The following is a 15,605-nucleotide window of genomic DNA, read 5'->3' on the forward strand; positions in this document are numbered from 1 at the left end:
CCTTATGTGTTTACACAAATGCTTATAGCGGCACGCCTCTTGCTCCCCAAACATTGGCTCCAATCCCACATTCCTACTGTAGAGGACTGGATTCAAAAATTAGACCAAATCCATAGGTTTGAAGAATTATCCTCTTGGGAAATGCGTGCTCACTGCACTTTCCAAAAGAAATGGGTACTCTGGTCGGATTTCAGGAATCCCCAGAAATGAACAAAAATTGATCACCTACCCCACACTACGACATCCTGTTACAGAATTTGGTGTCTAGCCTATACATTAACTGACTCTCCCTTGGGAAGTCCTCAGTCTAGCTGCAATGGGAGGTGGGTGCCAATGTAGTGAGTCAGTACGTCGTGCGTAGGATTGGTCCCCTCTCCCCCCTTTACGGTACACTGTACCCCATCTGTTTTTGAGCGAGACATACCTTAACAAAAACGAAGGTGTTTCCCGAAAGCCGGGTCGAGCTAGGTCGATGGTATCTAATAATGTGCTACCCACTCTCCAGTATAAGGCTGCTTCGACTGACAATGTAATGTTCATGGTTGTCTTGATCACGCAATCAGACCTAACGTGATACTATTATGTGGAATGTAATGTAATGTACTAGCCTTTGTCTATGACTCTGATACGGCCTGCGTGCCTCTACCTTGGTACCCTGTTACCCTTTGTTTCTTGTTGAAAAAACAATAAAACTTAAATTAAAAAAAAATAAAAAATAACCCCTGATTTCTGCAGATTGTAGTATCGGCATCACAGGGTACTCACAGTTGGTGTCTCCGGACCGCGGGTAATGTTGCACGCTGTGTGGCGTCCCACCTGTATTCAGCGTGACTGCGTCTCCTTGCGTAGTGAGTCTCGAGATTTTGGGTGTTAACCCTGTTATACTTGCCGGCTTTTGGTCCTAGGGTCTGTGGATTAGTGAACAGCTGCTTCTAGTAGTTGATCAAGCTGATGAGCACGATTTCCTAGATAAAGTTCTCTATGTTGTTTCAGTTGCGCAACTTTGCACTTGTTTCCTCGAAATACTGGGGCACTTCATCAAACTTTTTTTCCTTTTTAAAAAACCAAACGCATTTCGGAGTGTATATAATTAGAGATGTCCCGAACTATTCGCCGGCGAACATAGCTTGTTCGCGTTCGCCGCAGCGGTCCGCCCCCTATACATCATCATTGAATAAACTTTGACCCTGTACCTCACAGTCAGCAATAAACATTCCAGCCAATCAGCAGCAGACCCTCCCACCTCCTGGACAGCATTCATTGTGCAAAAGGAAGTCATGGCATGTCTGGCACACAGTGTTGGGGCAAGGGTCCATCTGACCACTGATACCTGGTCTGCAAAGCACAGTCAGGGCAGGTATATCACCTACACTGCGCATTGGGTAAACCTGTTCATGGCTGCCAAGCATGGAATGCGTGGCTCTGCAGAGGAGTTGGTGATACCGCCACGACTTGCATGCAGGCCTGCTGCCACCTCCTCTGCTCCTCCTACTCCATCCTCTTCCATAACCTCCTTGGCTGAGTCCTCTTCTGCTGCGTCTTGCTCCACATCAACGGCACCCCCCCAGCTCCCCAAAGGCTATTCCACATCCTGGATACGACAGTGTCACGCCGTCTTGGGGTTGACTTGCCTGAAAGCAGAGAGTCACACCGGACCAGCACTCCTGTCCACCCTGAACGCACAGGTGGATCAGTGGCTGACTCCGCACCAACTGGAGATCGGCAAAGTGGTGTGTGACAACGGAAGCAATTTGTTGACGGCATTGAATTTGGGCAAGTTGACACATGTGCCGTGCGTGGCACATGTGTGTAATCTTATCGTAAAACACTTTGTGCATCAGTACCCGAGATTACAGGATGTCCTCAAGCAGGTCAGAAAGGTGTGTGGCCATTTCAGGCATTCCTACACGGCCATGGCGCACTTTTCAGACATTCAGCGCCGAAACAACATGCCAGTGAGGTGCTTGATTTGCAACAGCCCGACACGGAATTCAACACTCCTAATGTTCGACCGCCTGCTCCAACAAGAAAAAGCCGTCAACGAGTATTTGTATGACCAGGGTGCTAGGACAGCCTCTGCAGAGATATACTGGGTGGCCACGCTACTAGACCCCCGGTATAAGCAGAAAGTGCCTGAAATGTTACCGAATTACCGGAAGTCGGAAAGGATGCAGCAGTTCCAAAATAAATTAAAAAGTATACTTTACACAGCGTATAAGGGTGATGTCACAGCACAACGGGAATCTAACAGGGGAAAAGGCGCAAGTAATCCTCCTCCTACCACGACCACGCCGGCAAGGACAGGACGCTTTACAGACGTGTTGTTGATGGAGGACATGCAGAGCTTTTTAAGTCCTACGCATTGCCACAGCACTTCGGGGTCCACCCTCAGAGAACGACTTGACCGACAGGTAGCAGACTAGCTTGCCTTAACTGCAGATATCGACACTCTGAGGAGCGATTGACTACTGGGTGTGCAGGCTTGACCTGTGGCCTGAGCTATCCCAATTTGCGATAGAACTTCTGGCCTGCCCCGCTTCAAGTGTCCTGTCAGAAAGGACCTTCAGTGCAGCAGGAGGTATTGTCACTAAGAAGAGAAGTCGCCTAGGTTAAAAAAGTCTAGATTACCTCCCCTTTATTAAGATGAATGAGGGATGGATCCTGAAGGGACTGACAGTGGGTGATACATTCGACTAAAAAGGGCCTGATGACTGAGATGAGCGGCCTTGGGCTAAAACCACACGTTGCTGTATTTTATCTCTGAATGCCGGATCACTTGCGTGACTTATCCGCCACCAACTAGGGTTCAAGCCGCAATGTTTTAGGGTACTTTCTGCCTGGGAAACATAAATTTTTCTGGCTGCTGCTACAGCAGCAGCTGCAACAATACCTAGTTTTTCAGGCATGTGTACATGCCTAATTTTTCTGGCCTCTGGTGCTGCACTGTGGCTTCAAAAACCAAACAAAAAAAAGGCACATACATGTGTCAATTCCCCTTCGTGATCGTTACCTTGTTGTGGTGAAGGGGTTTCCGTATCACAATGAAGCGACCACCTCTATGAGTGTGTTGGCAATGGCAAAGTAGGCACACCCCAGATGATAAGGTCATTGCTTCATAGTGAACAGACCAAAAGCGATCGGCTGGATAATTTTGCATAGAAAAAACATAAATTTTCTTTGTGATCATCTAAGGTGATCATTAAAGCCTACTAGGCCAACAATGGGCCCACACTGCAGAATCATTGTTTTCTGGGTCACTTAACTGTCACTGAACTACCTCAGCATGACCATAGGCTGAAAAACCCCCAACGCCTGCAGTCTCCCAAACGTGCGCACGAGCACAGTCATCACTACACCAAGATTGACGCATAGAGGAATACAATTTATGTCATGAGTGTCTCAACTATTGACAACTCTTTGTGGTTATCTAAAATCTATTCCATACACGTCCCCTGATAGGGAACGTAACAGGGAATAAACTGATAAGAATAGTACTACTTAACACGCCGCTCATATCTGGTGGCACATTCGATTGCATGTGCAGTGCCCCAAATTTGATGTAGGAGGACCGACCAAGCATCTTTTTCCATATCCCGGTTCCTAAAATCGATGCCATATGCACGTCCCCTAATAGGGGACGTAACAGGGATTAAACTGATAGGAATAGTACTATTTAACACACCTTATAATAATATTAATAATAATAATACTAGTGGGCGTAACAGGGATTAAACTGATAGGAATAGTACTACTTAACACACCTTATAATAACGCAGAGAGAGGAGTCTGAAGAAGAGGAGTCAGAGGAGGAAGGTGGCTTTGAGGAGGTGGAAGACCAAACACAGCAGGCGTCCCAGGGGGCTTGTTGTCACCTTTCGGGGACCCTTGGTGTTGTACGTGGCTGGGTGGAGGATGAGACCTTCAATGACATCAGTGAGGACAAGGAGCGGGACATGGCTAGCTTGGTATACAACCTTGTGCAAATGGGGAGTTTGCGGTTGTGCAAATGGACTGTTTGCGGTTGTTTGCGGTGCGTTAAACAGGGAGTTTGGTCTGTCACTGTGAAGCAGGCGTAACCGTTACACTACCTGATCGATACAACATACCTGATGTTTTAAAGCATGTTATTCCAAACAATTTAGGAATGTTAGGGGATTTATGCCCTTTATGGATTAAAACCTGACTCTGCGTCAACTACGTAATTTTCCATGGGAGTTTTGCCATGGACCCCCCTCCGGCATGCCACAGTCCAGGTGTTAGTCCCCTTGAAACAACTTTTCCATCACTATTGTGGCCAGAAAGAGTCCCTATGGGTTTTAAAATTCGCCTGCCCATTGAAGTCAATGGCGGTTCGCCCGGATCGCCCGTTTGCGAACATTTGAAAAAATTCGCGTTCGCGACATCTCTCTATATAATTTCCCACTCCTTCTTCAGTGGTGACTTAACTGTGACTGAATGTGCCTTATATACCGTTCCAAATTGGAGTTGAAGTCTTCTTAAATATATGGAACTAGATTTTGGTGTCGAACATCATCAATTTAATGTATAGTGCCATTTTTCAAAAATACATAACTAATTTTAAAATTCTATGAAATATTCATTAGTTAGCAAGATTGGAAACATGTTGCGGAGCATCTTGACACAAAAACGCATATGACGTATGATGCGGTTTTGTTTAGTTTTTCATGTGTTTTTTTGGGGACACATGCGTTTTTTGTGTATTTGTAACTGTGGATACTAAAAACATCACTCCCATGTCTCCAATATGTCCATTTTCGTTGCTGATGTCTAATATTCAACAAAATGTGAATTTTCACTTAAAATAATCTCTATATCTACAAATGAAGTCTGAGAACAAAATATATAGGATGGGTGAGGTCAACATCAAATTGAAGAACATATTGGCACAGAAAATGCATATGATGTATGGTACGATTTTATTGCGTTTTCCATGCGTTTTTTTGGGGACCACCTGTGCTTTTTGTGTATTTATGTCTGCAGACACAAAAGGCGTCACTCCCATGTCTCCAATACATACATTTTTGTTGCTGATGCTTAGTATTCAATAGAATGCAAATTTTAACATAAAAATATCCCTATGTCTGTAAGTAGAGTCTGAAAGCACAATCAATGTAGTAGGTGGGGTGGTGCATTCTCGGTAAGAAGGACCCCGGAGTTAGAAACAACCCCCGAGGTACCTCATCACCGGGAGCGCATCACCCCCTTTATAGAAAACCAAACAGTTCTATTTCAGAATTTAGACCCTGTGGTTTAAGTGTGTTGAGTTAAAAAATGTGTCTAGATTCCAAACGTGACATACGACAGACATGATTCCCTCCTCTCCAATGTAAATCAACCTTGTCAATGGCTGCACACTTCAGACCCGTGGGGTTTTGATCATGTTGTTCTTTAAAGTGTTTTGACAATGTGTGATTTTCATACCTCTTTTTTATATTGGCAATATGTTCTGAAATTCGGAAGATCTTTTTGTTCTTCCAACATACTGCTTATTGCAGGGGCATGTGATGATATAAATTACATTTGTCGAACTACATGTCAAACACTCAAATTTTATGGGTATAGGCATTGCTAGTTGAAGTAATCTCTACAGTTTTTTTCGGGAATCTAGTAATTGAGCAGTTGCTACAAACTCCACATCGGTAAAAACCCTTCAAGCCTATCCACTCTTGGACAAGGGGCCTTGTTTTTCTTTTTTTTTTTGGTATAGATGGTGCAACCTTTATGCCCATATTTGGAGCCCTAGTGAATGTGACAATAGGGTTAGTTGACACTAGATGTCCTATCAATTTGTCTCTTTGTATAAAGTGCCAATGTTTCCTTAGAATCTGTTGGATCTTCTTGTACTGTGGGTTGATTGGGATGATAAGTCTGCAATCCATCTTCCCTTGTATCTCCTCAGATTTATCTTTTTGTTGGAAAAAGATACTTCTATCCATCTTCTGGACTTTAGTAAATGCAGTTTCGACCACTACTTCTGGATATTCTTTTTCGATTAGTTGTACCTTTAATTTGCTAGCCTCTTCCTCAAATTGATAATTTTTAGTGCAATTTCTCTTTAACCTTCTATATTGTCCCAACTGTACTTTTATCAGCCATCTTGGTAGATGACAACTGGTGTACCTAATATAGCTGTTTTTGGAAACGGGTTTATAGAAGATATTGCACAATAAACTCTCATTCTCTATTGTAGTTTGTAGATCTAGATACTCTATGTTTGATTTGGATAGGGTTGTTGTGAATCTTAAGTTTAAATCATTACGATTTATCTCTTCTAAAAAGCTATCCAAAGTTGGTCTATCTTTTTTCCAAATAAATACAACCTCGTCAATATAGCGGTGCCAGAGCACCAGGTCTGTCCCCAGCTTAGGCATAATATATTGTATTTCCCACTCTGCCATAAATAAATTGGCATAGCTGGGGGCAAAACTGGTGCCCATGGTGGTCCCTTGCGCTTGCAAATAGGGATGAGCGAACCCGAACTGTATAGTTCGGGTTCGTACCGAATTTTAGGGTGTCCGTGACACGGACCCGAACTTGGACATTTTCGTAAAAGTCCGGGTTCGGTGTTCGTCGCTTTCTTGGCGCTTTTTGAAAGGCTGCAAAGCAGCCAATCAACAAGCGTCATACTACTTGCCCCAAGAGGCCGTCACAGCCATGCTTACTATTGGCATGGCTGTGATTGGCCAGTGCAGCATGTGACCCAGCCTCTATTTAAGCTGGAGTCACGTAGCGCCGCACGTCACTCTGCTCTGATCAGTATAGGGAGAGGTTGCAGCTGCGACGTTAGGGCGAGATTAACTCCTCCAAAAGACTTCATTCAGAGATCGATCTGCAGCTGTGGATGATTGAACTGCTGCTATTCAATTGCTCACTGTTTTTAGGCTGCCCAGAGCGTTTTTCAGTCACTTTTTTCTGGGGTGATCGGCGGCCATTGTGTGTCTTGTGGTGCGCCAGCACAAGCTGCCACCAAGTGCATTTAACCCTCAATAGTGTGGTTGTTTTTTGGCTATATCCTACATCAGAGTGAAGCTGTCACACCGAGTGCATTTAACCATCAATAGTGTGGTTATTTTTTGACCATATACTGCATCAGGGGCAAGCTGTCACCAAGTGCATTTAACCCTCAATAGTGTGGTTGTTTTTTGGCTATATCCTACATCAGGGTCAAGCTGTCACACCAAGTGCATTTAACCATCAATAGTGTGGTTATTTTTTGGCCATATCCCAGTCTAATTCTGACTGTAAACGTATACCTGTCACCCAGCACCTAAATAATAGGCCTCAAATTTATAGTCAGCTAAATCTGTGGTTATTGCTGTAGCTGGGCAAGTTATTTAGTGTCCGTCAAAGCACAGTTTTTGTTCTGGGTGGAAATACAATTCCCAATTTAGCAATTCTCTAAATGAGTGGTTTCTGCTGTATCAGGCCTACTTTAAATTTATCCCTAAAAGGGTATATTAGATTCAAGGTGCAGATAGGGTCATTCTCAATAACTTCACACACATGCTACTGTGCATATCCCAGTCTAATTCTGTCTGTAAACGTATACCTGTCACCCAGCGCCTAAATAATAGGCCTCAAATTTATAGTCATCCAAATCTGTCGTTATTGCTGTAGCTGGTCAAGTTATTTAGTGTCCATCAAAGCACAGTTTTTGTTCTGGGTTGAAATACAATTCCCAATTTAGCAATTCTCTAAATTAGTGGTTTCTGCTGTATCAGGCCTACTTTAAATTTATCCCTAAAAGGGTATATTAGATTCAAGGTGCAGATAGGGTCATTCTCAATAACTTCACACACACGCTACTGTGCATATCCCAGTCTAATTTTGTCTGTAAACGTATACCTGTCACCCAGCGCCTAAATAATAGGCCTCAAATTTATATTCATCCAAATCTGTCGTTATTGCTGTAGCTGGTCAAGTTATTTAGTGTCCGTCAAAGCACAGTTTTTGTTCTGGGTTGAAATACAATTCCCAATTTAGCAATTCTCTAAATTAGTGGTTTCTGCTGTATCAGGCCTACTTTAAATTTATCCCTAAAAGGGTATATTAGATTCAAGGTGCAGATAGGGTCATTCTCAATGACTTCACACACACGCTACTGTGCATATCCCAGTCTAATTCTGTCTGTAAACGTATAACTGTCACCCAGCGCCTAAATAATAGGCCTCAAATTTATAGTCAGCTAAATCTGTGGTTACTGCTGTGCCTGTATTAGTGTAATACGGTACCTAAATAGATAGCCAGATAGTGTTAGGTGTCTTTAAAAAAAGGCCTGAATTTGAATTCAATACATTGGGCCAAATAATATTTTTGTTGTTGTGGTGAACGATAACAATGAGGAAAACATCTAGTAAAGGACGCGGATGCGGACATGGTCGTGGTGGTGTTAGTGGACCCTCTGGTGCTGGGAGAGGACGTGGCCGTTCTGCCACAGCCACACGTCCTAGTGTACCAACTACCTCAGGTCCCAGTAGCCGCCATAATTTACAGCGATATTTGGTGGGGCCCAATGCCGTTCTAAGGATGGTAAGGCCTGAGCAGGTACAGGCATTAGTCAATTGGGTGGCCGACAGTGGATCCAGCACGTTCACATTATCTCCCACCCAGTCTTCTGCAGAAAGCGCACAGATGGCGCCTGAAAACCAAGCCCATCAGTCTGTCACATCACCCCCATGCATACCAGGGAAACTGTCTGAGCCTCAAGTTATGCAGCAGTGTCTTTTGCTGTTTGAAGACTCCGCTGGCAGGGTTTCCCAAGGGCATCCACCTAGCCCTTCCCCAGCGGTGGAAGACATAGAATGCACTGACGCACAACCACTTATGTTTCCTGATGATGAGGACATGGGAATACCACCTCAGCATGTCTCTGATGATGACGAAACACAGGTGCCAACTGCTGCATCTGTCTGCAGTGTGCAGACTGAACAGGAGGTCAGGGATCAAGACTGGGTGGAAGACGATGCAGGGGACGATGAGGTCCTAGACCCCACATGGAATAAAGGTCGTGCCACTGACTTTCACAGTTCGGAGGAAGAGGCAGTGGTGAGACCGAGCCAACAGCGTAGCAAAAGAGGGAGCAGTGGGCAAAAGCAGAACACCCGCCGCCTGCTACTGACCGCCGCCATCTGGGACCGAGCACCCCAAAGGCAGCTTCAAGGAGTTCCCTGGCATGGCACTTCTTCAAACAATGTGCTGACGACAAGACCCGAGTGGTTTGCACGCTGTGCCATCAGAGCCTGAAGCGAGGCATTAACGTTCTGAACCTTAGCACAACCTGCATGCAAAGCATGAACTGCAGTGGAGTAAACACCTTAAAAACAAGGAAGTCACTCAGGCTCCCCCAGCTACCTCTTCTGCTGCTGCCACCTCGGCCTCTTCTGCTGCTGCCGCCTCGGCCTCTTCTGCTGCTGCCGCCTCGGCCTCTTCCTCTGCCTCTGGAGGAATGTTGGCACCTGCCGCCCAGCAAACAGGGGATGTACCACCAACACCACCACCTCCATCACCAAGCATCTCAACCATGTCACACGGCAGAGTTCAGCTCTCCAGCTCACAAACATTTGAGAGAAAGCGTAAATTCCCACCTAGCCACCCTCGATCCCTGGCCCTGAATGCCAGCATTTCTAAACTACTGGCCTATGAAATGCTGTCATTTAGGCTGGTGGACACAGACAGCTTCAAACAGCTCATGTCGCTTGCTGTCCCACAGTATGTTGTTCCCAGTCGGCACTACTTCTCCAAGAGAGCTGTGCCTTCCCTGCACAACCAAGTATCCGATAAAATCAAGTGTGCACTGCGCAACGCCATCTGTGGCAAGGTCCACCTAACCACAGATACGTGGACCTCTAAGCACGGCCAGGGACGCTATATCTCCCTAACTGCACACTGGGTAAATGTAGTGGCAGCTGGGCCCCAGGCGGAGAGCTGTTTGGCGCACGTCCTTCCGCCGCCAAGGATCGCAGGGCAACATTCTTTGCCTCCTGTTGCCACCTCCTCCTACTCAGCTTCCTCCTCCTCTTCTTCCACCTGCTCATCCAGTCAGCCACACACCTTCACCACCAACTTCAGCACAGCCCGGGGTAAACGTCAGCAGGCCATTCTGAAACTCATGTTTGGGGGACAGGCCCCACACCGCACAGGAGTTGTGGCGTGGTATAGAACAACAGACCGACGAGTGGTTGCTGCCGGTGAGCCTCAAGCCCGGCCTGGTGGTGTGCGATAATGGGCGAAATCTCGTTGCAGCTCTGGGACTATACGGTTTGACGCACATCCCTTGCTTGGCGCATGTGCTGAATTTGGTGGTGCAGAAGTTCATTCACAACTACCCCGACATGTCAGAGCTGTTCACATCCTGCCGCTGCTCGCCTGTCTGCGCTACAACGTAACTTCGGCCCTCCGACTCACCGCCTCATATGCGACGTGCCCACCAGGTGGAACTCCACCTTGCACATGCTGGACAGACTGTGCGAGCAGCAGCAGGCCATAGTGGAGTTTCAGCTGCAGCACGCACGGGTCAGTCGCACTGCGGAACAGCACCACTTCACCACCAATGACTGGGCCTCCATGCGAGACCTGTGTGCCCTGTTGTGCTGTTTCGAGTACTCCACCAACATGGCCAGTGGCGATGACGCCGTTATCAGCGTTACAATACCTCTTCTATGTCTCCTTGAGAAAACACTTAGGGCGATGATGGAAGAGGAAGTGGCCCAGGAGGAGGAGGAGGAGGAAGAGGGGTCGATTTTAGCACTTTCAGGCCAGTCTCTTCTCAGTGACTCAGAGGGAGGTTTTTTGCAACAGCAGAGGCCAGGTACAAATGTGGCCAGCCAGGGCCCACTACTGGAGGACTAGGAAGACGAGGATGAGGAGGAGGTGGAGGAGGATGAGGATGAAGCATGGTCACAGCGGGGTGGCACCCAACGCAGCTCGGGTCCATTACTGGTGCGTGGCTGGGGGGAAACGCAGGACGATGACGATACGCCTCCCACAGAGGACAGCTTGTCCTTACCCCTGGGCAGCCTGGCACACATGAGCGACTGCATGCTGCAGTGCCTGCGCAATGACAGCAGAGTTGCCCACATTTTAACGTGTGCGGACTACTGGTTTGCCACCCTGCTGGATCCACGGTACAAAGACAATGTGCCCACCTTACTTCCTGCACTGGAGCGTGATAAGAAGATGCGCGAGTACAAGCGCACGTTGGTAGACGCGCTACTGAGAGCATTCCCTAATGTCACAGGGGAACAAGTGGAAGCCCAAGGCCAAGGCAGAGGAGGAGCAAGAGGTCGCCAAGGCAGCTGTGTCACGGCCAGCTCCTCTGAGGGCAGGGTTAGCATGGCAGAGATGTGGAAACGTTTTGTCAACACGCCACAGCTAACTGCACCACCAACGTGTTAGCAGGAGGCAACATTTCACTAACATGGTGGAACAGTACGTGTGCACACCCCTCCACGTACTGACTGATGGTTCGGCCCCATTCAACTTCTGGGTCTCTAAATTGTCCACGTGGCCAGAGCTAGCCTTTTATGCCTTGGAGGTGCTGGCCTGTCCGGCGGCCAGCGTTTTGTCTGAACGTGTATTCAGCACGGCAGGGGGCGTCATTACAGACAAACGCAGCCGCCTGTCTACAGCCAATGTGGACAAGCTGACGTTCATAAAAATGTCCTTTCCCTTGTCCATCCCTTGTGCAGATTAGACATTAACTACCTCCCCTTAACCATATATTATTGTACTCCAGGGCACTTCTTCATTCAATCCTATTTTTATTTTCATTTTACCATTATATTGCGAGGCAACCCAAAGTTGAATGAACCTCTCCTCTGCCTGGGTTCCTGGGCCTGAATATATGACAATGGACTGTTACAGTGGTGGCTGACGTGAAGCCTGATTCTCTGCTATGACATGCAAACTGATTCTCTGCTGACATGAAGCCAGATTCTCTGTTACGGGACCTCTCTCCTCTGCCTGGGTGCCTGGGCCTAAATATATGCCAATGGACTGTTCCAATGTTGGGTGACGTGAAGCCTGATTCTCTGCTATGACATGCAGACTGATTCTCTGCTGACATGAAGCCAGATTCTCTGTTACGGGACCTCTCTCCTCTGCCTGGGTGCCTGGGCCTAAATATATGACAGTGGACTGTTACAGTGGTGGCTGACGTGAAGCCTGATTCTCTGCTATGACATGCAAACTGATTCTCTGCTGACATGAAGCCAGATTCTCTGTTACGGGACCTCTCTCCTCTGCCTGGGTGCCTGGGCCTAAATATATGCCAATGGACTGTTCCAATGTTGGGTGACGTGAAGCCTGATTCTCTGCTATGACATGCAGACTGATTCTCTGCTGACATGAAGCCAGATTCTCTGTTACGGGACCTCTCTCCTCTGCCTGGGTGCCTGGCCCTAAATATATGACAGTGGACTGTTACAGTGGTGGCTGACGTGAAGCCTGATTCTCTGCTATGACATGCAGACTGATTCGCTGCTGACATGAAGCCAGATTCTCTGTTACGGGACCTCTCTCCTCTGCCTGGGTGCCTGGCCCTAAATATATGACAATGGACTGTTACAGTGGTGTCTGACGTGAAGCCTGATTCTCTGCTATGACATGCAGACTGATTCGCTGCTGACATGAAGCCAGATTCTCTGTTACGGGACCTCTCTCCTCTGCCTGGGTGCCTGGGCCTAAATATATGACAATGGACTGTTACAGTGGTGGCTGACGTGAAGCCTGATTCTCTGCTATGATATGCAGACTGATTCGCTGCTGACATGAAGCCAGATTCTCTGTTACGGGAACTCTCTCCTCTGCCTGGGTGCCTGGGCCTAAATATATGACAATGGACTGTTACAGTGGTGGCTGACGTGAAGCCTGATTCTCTGCTATGACATGCAGACTGATTCTCTGCTGACATGAAGCCAGATTCTCTGTCAAGGGACCTCTCTCCTCTGCCTGGGTGCCTGGGACTAAATATCTGACAATGGACTGTTACAGTGGTGGGTGACGTGAAGCCAGATTCTCTGCTATGGGACCTCTCTCCAATTGATATTGGTTAAATTTTATTTATTTTATTTTTATTTTTATTCATTTCCCCATTCACATTTGTTTGCGGGGGATTTACCTACATGTTGCTGCCTTTTGCATCCCTCTATCTCTTTCCTGGGCTGTTTTACAGCCTTTTTAGTGCCGAAAAGTTCGGGTCCCCATTGACTTCAATGGGGTTCGGGTTCGGGACGAAGTTCGGGTCGGGTTCGGATCCCGAACCTGAACATTTCCAGGAAGTTCGGCCGAACTTCTCGAACCCGAACATCCAGGTGTTCGCTCAACTCTACTTGCAAATAAAAATCTCCTTCAAAATAAAAATAATCATGTGTCAAAATAAAATTTACGCTCGCCTCTAAAAAATCTATTTGGTTTTGAGGAATGTTTCCATCATTTTGTAGTTGGATTTTCATGGCCCCAATCCCTTGTTGGTGATTAATGATTGTGTACAGGGATTGTACATCAAGAGTTCCAATGGTCCAATTGGGATCATATTTGACATTTTCTAGTATACTAATGATCTGAGTTGTATCCCTAATATAGGAATTCATTTTTTGTACCACTGGTTGTAATAATCTGTCCACATAATTTGACAGGTTAGTGGGGAGGGATCCTATGCCTGATAATATCGGGCGACCAGGGGGGTTTATTGGATCCTTATGTAACTTAGGGATGCAGTAAAACACAGGGAGTCTCTGTTCGGTTCTCGTTATAAATCTATATTCATCTTCTGTTAAGATTCCCTGTCTTAAACCCTTGTCACACAATATAATTAATTATTATAATTAAATTTTTGAAAAAATGGCACTATACATTAAATTGATGATGTTAGACACCAAAATCCAGTTCCATATATTTAAGAAGACTTCAACTCCAATTTGGAACGGTATATAAGGGCACATTCAGTCACAGTTAAGTCACCACTGAAGAAGGAGTGTGAAATTATATAAACTCCAAAACGCGTTTGGTTTTTTAAAAAGGAAAAAAAGTTTGATGAAGTGCCCCAGTATTTTGAGGAAACAAGTGCAAAGTTGCGCAACTGAAACAACATAGAGAACTTTATCTAGGAAATCGTGCTCATCAGCTTGATCAACAACTAAAAGCAGCTGTCCACTAATCCACAGACCCCAGGACCAAAAGCCGGCAAGTATAACGGGGTTAACACCCCAAATCTCGAGATAACTCACAAGACTCACTATGCAAGGTGCCACAGTCACGCTGAATACAGGTGGGACGCCACACAGCATGCGACATTACCCGCGGTCCGGAGACACCAACTGTGAGCACCCTGTGATGCCGATACTACAATCTGTAGAAATCAGGGGTTATTTTGAAGTGGATGAACAATAATAATATCCAATATCCCCACCATAACCAACTTTGGGGAGGATATGGAATGATGCTAATGTGAGCACGTATTGCAATTAATTTAATTACCGCAGTACATCTGGAGATACAATCGTAATAGATCCAACTTTGCTTCACCATATAGGGTTTGGAATCCACATCGATTCCATTTTTTCACATGTGACTTTTGCTTGTGTCACCGAATATAATCATCTGGTGATACTATTTATCTCCTTATTTTAGTGTTTTATTGTCGTTTTATTGCTATTGACTATCGCCTACACATTGTATATATGTCATAGTATTTTTATTACCTGTTGTTGAATAAATATATTGCCATTCCAAGTGAACCAAATATTTGGTTGTGCCTATCTCCAACTGTTTACCTAAATCAATTTCTTCCTTAGCAGTAAGGTTGAGATCGGCAATAGTAGCCTTGAAGGTTTATCTCCAGGCCCTGTAGCTCTCTGGACAGTCATCAGACTTTGAGAGGCTGGTGTTAACCGCCTCCGGACCGCCTAACGCAGATGTGCGGTCCGGAGGCGGCAGCGCTGCGCACAACGACGCATATACGCGTCATCTCGCGAGACGCGAGATGACGCGCTATGCGGCCCGCGCATGCGCAGTTCGCGCCGGCATTTCGAAGAGGACCATTTCGTCATCAGCTTGCCAGCCAATGATCGTGGCTGGCAAGCTGATAATTTTCAAAAAAGCCAATCACAGAGCCATATATCAGATCATATTTGTAAATATGATCTGTTATATGGCTGCCTGCTCCTCTGCTGGTTCTTTTCGTCGGTTGGATCCAGCAGAGGAGCAGGCTTCACAGTGAGTACACCAAACACTACACTTTAGCCCCAGATCACCCCCCTGAACCCCAATTAACCCTTTGATCACCCCTTTGTCAATCACTAGTGAAAGGAAAAAAGTGATCAGTGTAAACTGTCACTTTTTTTTTTCACTGGTATTGACCGTTAGGTTTTAGGTATAGTTTAGGCCCCTTGGTTAGGTAGTTAGCGATCAGTTAGCGCCCAGCCCACCGCACCGCAGTCCGTTATTCGCTGATTAGCGTATCGCTAATCAGCATTTGTACTTTTATAGTATCTGGAAGTGATCAAAACTGATCACGGTCAGATCTATAATAGTACTAGTGTCACTTTAGTTCGCCCTCCACCCAAAACGCAGTGTTTGCCCGATCA

This window comes from Bufo gargarizans, chromosome 4, assembly GCF_014858855.1.
Source record: "Bufo gargarizans isolate SCDJY-AF-19 chromosome 4, ASM1485885v1, whole genome shotgun sequence".
Classification (NCBI taxonomy): Eukaryota; Metazoa; Chordata; class Amphibia; order Anura; family Bufonidae; genus Bufo; species Bufo gargarizans.